A 7255-nucleotide genomic window follows, 5' to 3' on the forward strand; every position below is an offset into this window, starting at 1 on the left:
CATGAAAGAAGGACTACAGAATAAAAATGGTGGAGAGGACTTTGAAGCAAACTCAATAAGCCAATTTATGTGGGAGCAGACTTTATAACACTGACCAGAGCATTATTAAGCTTCCCTTCTGGGTCAGAGACGGCGCAACTGGGTGTGCAGATGCTTTGCACATAGGAGGGCTGAGTTTGAATCCTGGCACCATGTGATTTCCTGGGCACTACAGGGAGTGACTCCAAGCAGAACCAGGATTAGGCCCCAAACACTGCTGGGTGTGTCCCGAGAAGAAGGAAAATCAAAATAAAGCTTAATTCTGCTCATATATCCCTACATACACAGGAGGAACAAAAAAAAAAAAAAAAGAAGTAGGCTTGTGCTCGCTTCGGCAGCACATATACTAAAATTGGAACGATACAGAGAAGATTAGCATGGCCCCTGCGCAAGGATGACACGCAAATTCGTGAAGCGTTCCATATTTTTAGAAAAAAAAAAAAAAAAAAGAAGTAGGCTTGATAAATTTTCTCTCTGATGCAGCCCATTGGCTCCTAGTACAGGGCTACATGCATGATAAAGTTTCCGCGAATATATAATTTTTACTGTTTTGTTTTGCCTTTTTGTTTGTTTTGTGTTTTGTTCTCCGGCCACACCTGGCAGTACTCTTGGCTTTGTGCTCAGGGAACATTCCTGGTGGGGCTTTGGGGACCATATATGGTGCTGGGGATCAAACTCGAGTCAGCTGTGGGCAAAGCAAACACCTTATTCACTGTACTATTTCTCTGGCTCTGTTTTATTTGGGAAGGTCACACCCTTCTTGGGGTTCCCAGCAGTTCTTAGGGGACAATGCAGTGTTTGATTCATCTCCCAGTCCAGAATTGATTCTTTTGGCATCATGAAAGATGGGCTCTTGGTTCCCCAACAATACATACTATTGTAAATGGTTTGCATACCCAAAGCACAGAACTTTCTCATCTCACCCCCAACATTCTTCCTTGATTTATTTTGAAGACTGTTCCAAACAATACAGTTCCAATTCACAGCCAATAGTCAATGTTAGATTAAACTCCTATGACCACTAACCATAATCTCATCGGTCCAGGTGAATGAATCTTAAATGAAGAGTGGGGGAGTGAGGCAATTAGTGTGGAGTGTGAGCAAAGAGCTGAAGGAAAATGTTCATTCTAACAAGTGAAGACTCTGCCTACAGACCCAAGAAAAGCAATCAAAAGGAAGCCCAGGAGGGCTTTTCTTTTCTTTTTTTTTTTTCCTTTTTGGGTCACACCCGGCAATGCACAAGGGGTTACTCCTGGCTCAGCACTCAGAAATTACTCCTGGCGGGTGCTTGGAGGACCATATGGGATGCTGGGAATCGAACCCGGGTCAGCCGCATGCAAGGCAAACGCCCTACCCACTGTGCTGTCACTCCAATGCCCCCAAGATGACTTTTCTATCCCTGAGATTTATATCTGCCCAATTTCCTGCTCAGAGGATAGGTAAGGATCTAAATCTTCTCCACAGTTCTCTGAAATTCCATCCATAAGAATCCTCACTTAAGAAGTCATGTGGGGGGGCTGGAGTGATAGCACTGCGGGTAGGGCGTTTGCCTTGCACTCGGTCGACCCGAGTTCGAATCCCAGCATCCCATATGGTCCCCTGAGCACCGCCAGGGATAATTCCTGAGTGCAGAGCCAGGAATGACCCCTGTGCATTGCCGGGTGTGACCCAAAAAGCAAAAAAAAAAAAAAAAAAAAAAAGAAGTCATGTGGGGAGCTGGAATGATAGCACTGCTGGTAGGGCATTTGTCTACGCTGCCAACCGGGGTTCGATTCCCAGCATCCCATATGGTCACCTGAGCACCGCCAGGGGTAGTTCTGAGTGCAAAACCAGGAGCAACTCCTGAGCATCGCTGGGTGTGACCCAAAAAGCAAAAAAAAAAAAAAAAGAAGAAGAAGTCATGTGGATGGGCTAGAGAGATAGGACAGCAGGGACTATCTTGCTCACTTGCCTGCAGACAGTCACTGCAGACAGTCAAGTGACCTGTGGTCAACTCAGAGCAAGAAGAAAGCCCTATCTAAGCAAGAGATAGCAAGTACTTCAGCCAGCCACAGGACTCAAAGTGGCTCTGGAAATGATGGTGGCTGTGGAAGTGGTTTGGGTGGAAATAACACTTTGGTCATGGAGGGAAAACTTTGGCAAGTAAGATGATTGGTGACAGCAGAAATGGTGGTGGATAAGGTGGCAGTGTGGATGGCTCTCCGGGTTTGACAATGGTGGTTGTGGCTAAGGAGGAGACAGCCTTGGGTAGTCTGGTGGAAGCAGAGCCTATAGAAGTGGCAGACAGGGTTACAGGGTTATGGAAACCAAAGTGTTAGCTCTTACGGGGTGGGCAACTATGACATCGATGGCAATGGAAGAAACAGCTGCCGTGGAAGCAGTTTTGGAGGTGGTTGAAGTTAACAGTGATTTTGGCAACTGAAACAATCCATCTCCAAGGATCCATAAAAGAAGGAAAGTTGGAGGTTGATGTTCAGGCCCCTAAGGTGAGAGAGGCCAGTACGTTGCCAAAACATGAAACTGAGGTAACAATTTTGGTTCCAGTAGTACCAGTAGCTAAAAAGGAAATAATGCCAGGAAATAATGCTTTGCAGGAGAGGAGAGCCAGAGAAGTGACAGGGAAGCCATGGGTTAACTAGATTTATGAGCTCAGCCGAGCACAGTGGAGACAGGGTGCAGTTGCTACAGATACAAAGAAGACATGGTTTAGACACAACTCATGTATGGGCAAAACACTTGCAGGCTGTATTTATGACTAATTCTATAACAGGTTATTTTACTTTCTGTACTATAGAAAGTGTAAAACAGTCCAATAAAGTTTTAATAAAGATTAGTTTTTGCATGCAACTTGTTCATTATTCTCTCTTTCTTTCTTTCTTTCTTTCTTTCTTTCTTTCTTTCTTTCTTTCTTTCTTTCTTTCTTTCTTTCTTTCTTTCTTTCTTTCTCTCTCTCTCTTTCTTTTTTTTTGCCAGTGCAAGGATCAAATCCAGAGTCTTACAAATGCAAGGCAACTGCTCTATCACTGAGGTACATCTCCAGTTCCTGAATATAGTTTTTGTTTTGTTTTGTTTTTTGTCACTCCTGCTGGTACTCAGAGGACCATACATACATGGTGCCATTCAAACTATATATGGTGCCAGGAAAGCCACTATACTATCTCTCCACTGCCCTCCCTCCCAACTCTTGACCATAATTCTTTTTTTTTTCTTTTGCTTTTTGGGTCACACCAGGCAATGCACAGGGGTCACTCCTGGTTCTGCATTCAGGAATTACCCCTGGCGTGCTCAGGGGACCATATGGGATGCTGGGAATCGAACCCCAGTTGGCCGAGTGCAAGGCAAACACCCTACCCGCTGTGCTATCGCTCCAGCCCCGACCATAATTCTTAATTCCTAAAAAAGAACAAAAATGAAAAAAATATATTATTCCTAAGCCTGATGTATTTGGGGAACAATCAAACTTGGAGGCTAATACATAGGTGGTGTATTGGAGACAGTAGTGTGTATGGGTGGTGTGGGGTGGGATAGTAGGGGGCTGAGCTTTCTGAACTTCACATCATCCTCCCATCCACCTGAACAAGTCTTTCCTGACCTAAGAAAATTCCCCTCACTAACTGTGGTTTCATTTCTCTCTCTCTTTTAGAAGTTATTACCTCCCCCATTTGCTCTTTATTTACATAATTGAACAAACATTTTTCTGGAACCTTTAGATGTGTATCTTTCAAAGATAGCAGGTTACAATTGAAAGAACTGACCTTTGCCCTAACTCTGTCACTTATAAACCTGGTAACCTTGGACCTGTAAATGAATCTGAGCATAGAATTGAAATAGTCTACCTTTCCTACTTTGCATGAGAACTTGCTGTGTAAATTCTTTTTTTTTCTTTTCTTTTTTTGGTGTAAATTCTTTTAAATAATTTTTATTAATCTATAGATGTATCTAAGAAGAGGGTACTTTAAAAAAATGAGTCCTTGGGGCTGGAGGGATAGCACAGCGGGTAGGGTGTTTGCCCTGCATGTGGCTGACCCAGGTTCGATTCCCAGCATCCCATATGGTCCCCTGAGCACCGCCAGGAGTGGTTCCTGAATGCAGAGCCAGGAGTAACCCCTGTGCATTGCTAGGTCTGACCCAAAAAGCAAAAAAACAAACAAAAAACAAACAAACAAAAAAAAACAGTCCTGGGGATGCAGAGATGCAGAAGGCTTAGAGTCAGTCTTCCATATTGCATGATCCCCCGATCATCATTATGTGGAGCGCCAATAGGAAGCAGGGAGTAGTTCCCAATCACCACTGATGTGGCTTCACCCCCAAAATAAATTAAATAAAAACATTTTTAGAGACTTACTTTTATTTATTTATTTATTTATTTATTTTTGCTTTCATGAATTTCTATTAAGTGAATGCAACTATTGAATAAATTCATTTTATGGAGCCAGAGAGATAGTATAATGGGTAGAGTGTATCGTCACACCCGGCAATGCATAGGGGTTACTCCTGGCTCATGCACTCAGTAGTTACTCCTGGCAGTGCTTGGGGGACCATATGGAATGCTGGGACTTGAATCCAGATCAACTGCGTGCAAGGCAAATGCCCTACCCGCTGGGCTATGGCTTCAGCGCCTAAATAAAAATTTTTAAATGGAGTCTTCAGCATCTTGGTTTGGATTCACCGATAAGTGTACTTAAGTTGCACGCACAGTCCTTTTAGGATGGGGTCCTTAGGGGGAGAAGGCAGTAGGGGCACTCTAGGTAGACAAATATGAATGAGCTTAGAGAATGCAGGACTCTCTAAGGACTAGAGAAGGGCCACACCTGGCAGTACTCAGGGCTTACTCCTGGCTCTGCATTTAGGGATCATGATTGCCATGGCTCTGGGGATTATATGCGGTGCTGGGGATTGAACCCGGATCAAGGTAAGATAAACACCTTACCTGCTGTACTATGACAAGAACAAAATTTAAAGTTCTGATTACATACACAGAAATTATAACTATATGAAATGATGACTATGTTAAATTTATTGTGGTAGTCACGTTTGGGAGGGCCTCCCAAGGACAGTGTCCAAGCAGCGCTGGGGCTACTTTCTGAGATCCTCAATCTGGCCCTGAGGAACTGATGGTTTAGTGGTGCTGCGGTTCACCAGAACCACACCTGGAAGTACTGGTGGGAGACATACAGTGACCAGGACTGAAGACAGCTATAGTATACGATGTATCTGCACTCTGGCCCCTGAACTATCTCTATAAGCTTGCTAGCAACCATTTTCTAGAGTGTACATATACAAAATGACTACAATGTTGACCTTAAAACTTCTACACTGTCATATGTCTATTATAGTTTAATGAAACTGGAAACAATTAAGCTGGTATTCTGATTTCAAAATCAACATCAAATAATAAGATACTATTAGACCAGGATAGGCATACATTTAAGTGGTAGAATGCATGGCTTAGAAATGTGTGTCTCTGAACTCCATCCCTAGCACCACAAATGAAGACAATTAATTGATTTTATTCTATTTTATTTTTAGGTTTATGAGCCCCACCTCGCTGTGCTCAGGGCTTACTCCTGGCTCTGTGCTTAGTGATAACTCCTGGCATTGCTCAGGGGACCATATGGAATGCCAGGGATCAAACCACAGTAGGCCACTGCGAGGCAGACACTCTACCCACTATACTGTCTCTCTGGCTCCATAAAATGAATTTATTCAATAGTTGCATTCACTTAATAAAAATTCATGAAGTTGTGAGAATACTGTGAGAATCCAGAATAAGCTCAGTTTATGACATCTCAAACCTACAATTAAGTAGCAATATTTAACAGGGGTGAGGAAACTTTTCTCTGCCCAGGGTCATTTGGGTATTTCTAACATTGTTCATAGAACAAACAGTATAGGCCTGTGGGCTGCAGACAGCCAAAGATGCATACATGTCTGTTCTATCATGCACCAATGTCAGACCACATGATTCATAGACCTTACACAGCCCATGAGCTGATGTTACTCATCCAATGAGCTACAAGATGGAAGGGAAGACAGATTAAATGAGAAATACATTTGAAACGTGATGTTTGAGCTATTGCTTTGAATAGAAAAAGACAGAGGGGACTAGTAGGCTAAAAGTCATGAACTTCAGGGATGAAGTGAGTTCAACAGGCTGACCTCATGCTTTGCATGCAGGAGGCTAGGTTCTATCCATGGCACCATGGTTCCCTGAGTACTGCCTGCAGTGACCCCCCAGACACTGAGCTGGAGCTAGCACCAGAGCACCACAGGGTTATTCACCAGACTCCTCCCCAACACCCTCCTAACAAAAGAACTATGAATCTGTTGGCTAGAAGTGGTTTATTTGGAAACTAAATCCAGATGAAGTCCAAGTCTGGACAAATAGTACAGAAGTACTTGCCTTGCATGGTTGCCAACCATGATTTGATCTGTACCACTACCTAGGAACCCCCAGAATACCACCTGGGGTCAGTCCTGAGCATAAAGCCAGGACTAGTCCCAGAGTACCTCCGGGTATGGCCCAAACAACTGCCTCACCTGTCTCTCCCAAAAGAAGTTCACTTGGAAAAGGCAATACCATTTCATCTCCCGGGTGGGGAATACAAGAATGGCAGAGGATGGAGTCTGGGTGTGATTAGGAAGGCATATTTTCTGCCACTGATAGGTGTGCATAGAATCTGAACCCATCAAAACACAAGTTAACTGGCCTCGTGACTCATTACTTGTGATCTGTTACCTTTGTCTCTGGTCATGGGAGAGTTTTATCTCATTTCAAGCTCCAGTGAAAAGAAGTAAAGATAGTGATAGTTTCTTTGTTCAGAGTTCTCCTGTGACAGGGAACACAGGGAAAACAAGCCATCTGGCTTGAGATAATGCTTTTAGACAAGACATTGGAAAGCTATGTACAACTTAAGGTATTGTGGTATTTTTAAGATTATGTAAAATAGCTGGAAGAAATCCTTCACTGTTATTTTAGGGCAAGGGGATATTTAGAGCCATATCTGGTTGTGCTCAGGAGCAACTTCTGACTCTGTACTTGGGGGTCAGTGCTTAGAGGACCATGTGGTACCAGGAATAAGATCTGGCCCCCCTGCATACAAAGTATGCACTCAGCCTTTGGACGCCCTCTCTAGCCCTAATTTCTTTATTTGTAGGCACTGAGGCTTATGAGGATTAAGAGCCTTTCTGAGAACACAAAGTAGTCCTGGTAATC

The 7255-nt window shown here is 43.5% G+C and overlaps 1 non-coding gene across 1 annotated transcript; it reads left to right on the forward strand.

Moving 5' to 3' along the window:
* Positions 1 to 361: 361 nt before the first annotated feature.
* Positions 362 to 468, forward strand: LOC129401226 (U6 spliceosomal RNA). Its single transcript, XR_008628158.1, has one exon. It is a non-coding gene; the product is annotated as a U6 spliceosomal RNA (small nuclear RNA).
* Positions 469 to 7255: the final 6787 nt, after the last annotated feature.

This window comes from Sorex araneus, chromosome 1 (assembly GCF_027595985.1).
Source record: "Sorex araneus isolate mSorAra2 chromosome 1, mSorAra2.pri, whole genome shotgun sequence".
NCBI classification, from domain to species: Eukaryota; Metazoa; Chordata; class Mammalia; order Eulipotyphla; family Soricidae; genus Sorex; species Sorex araneus.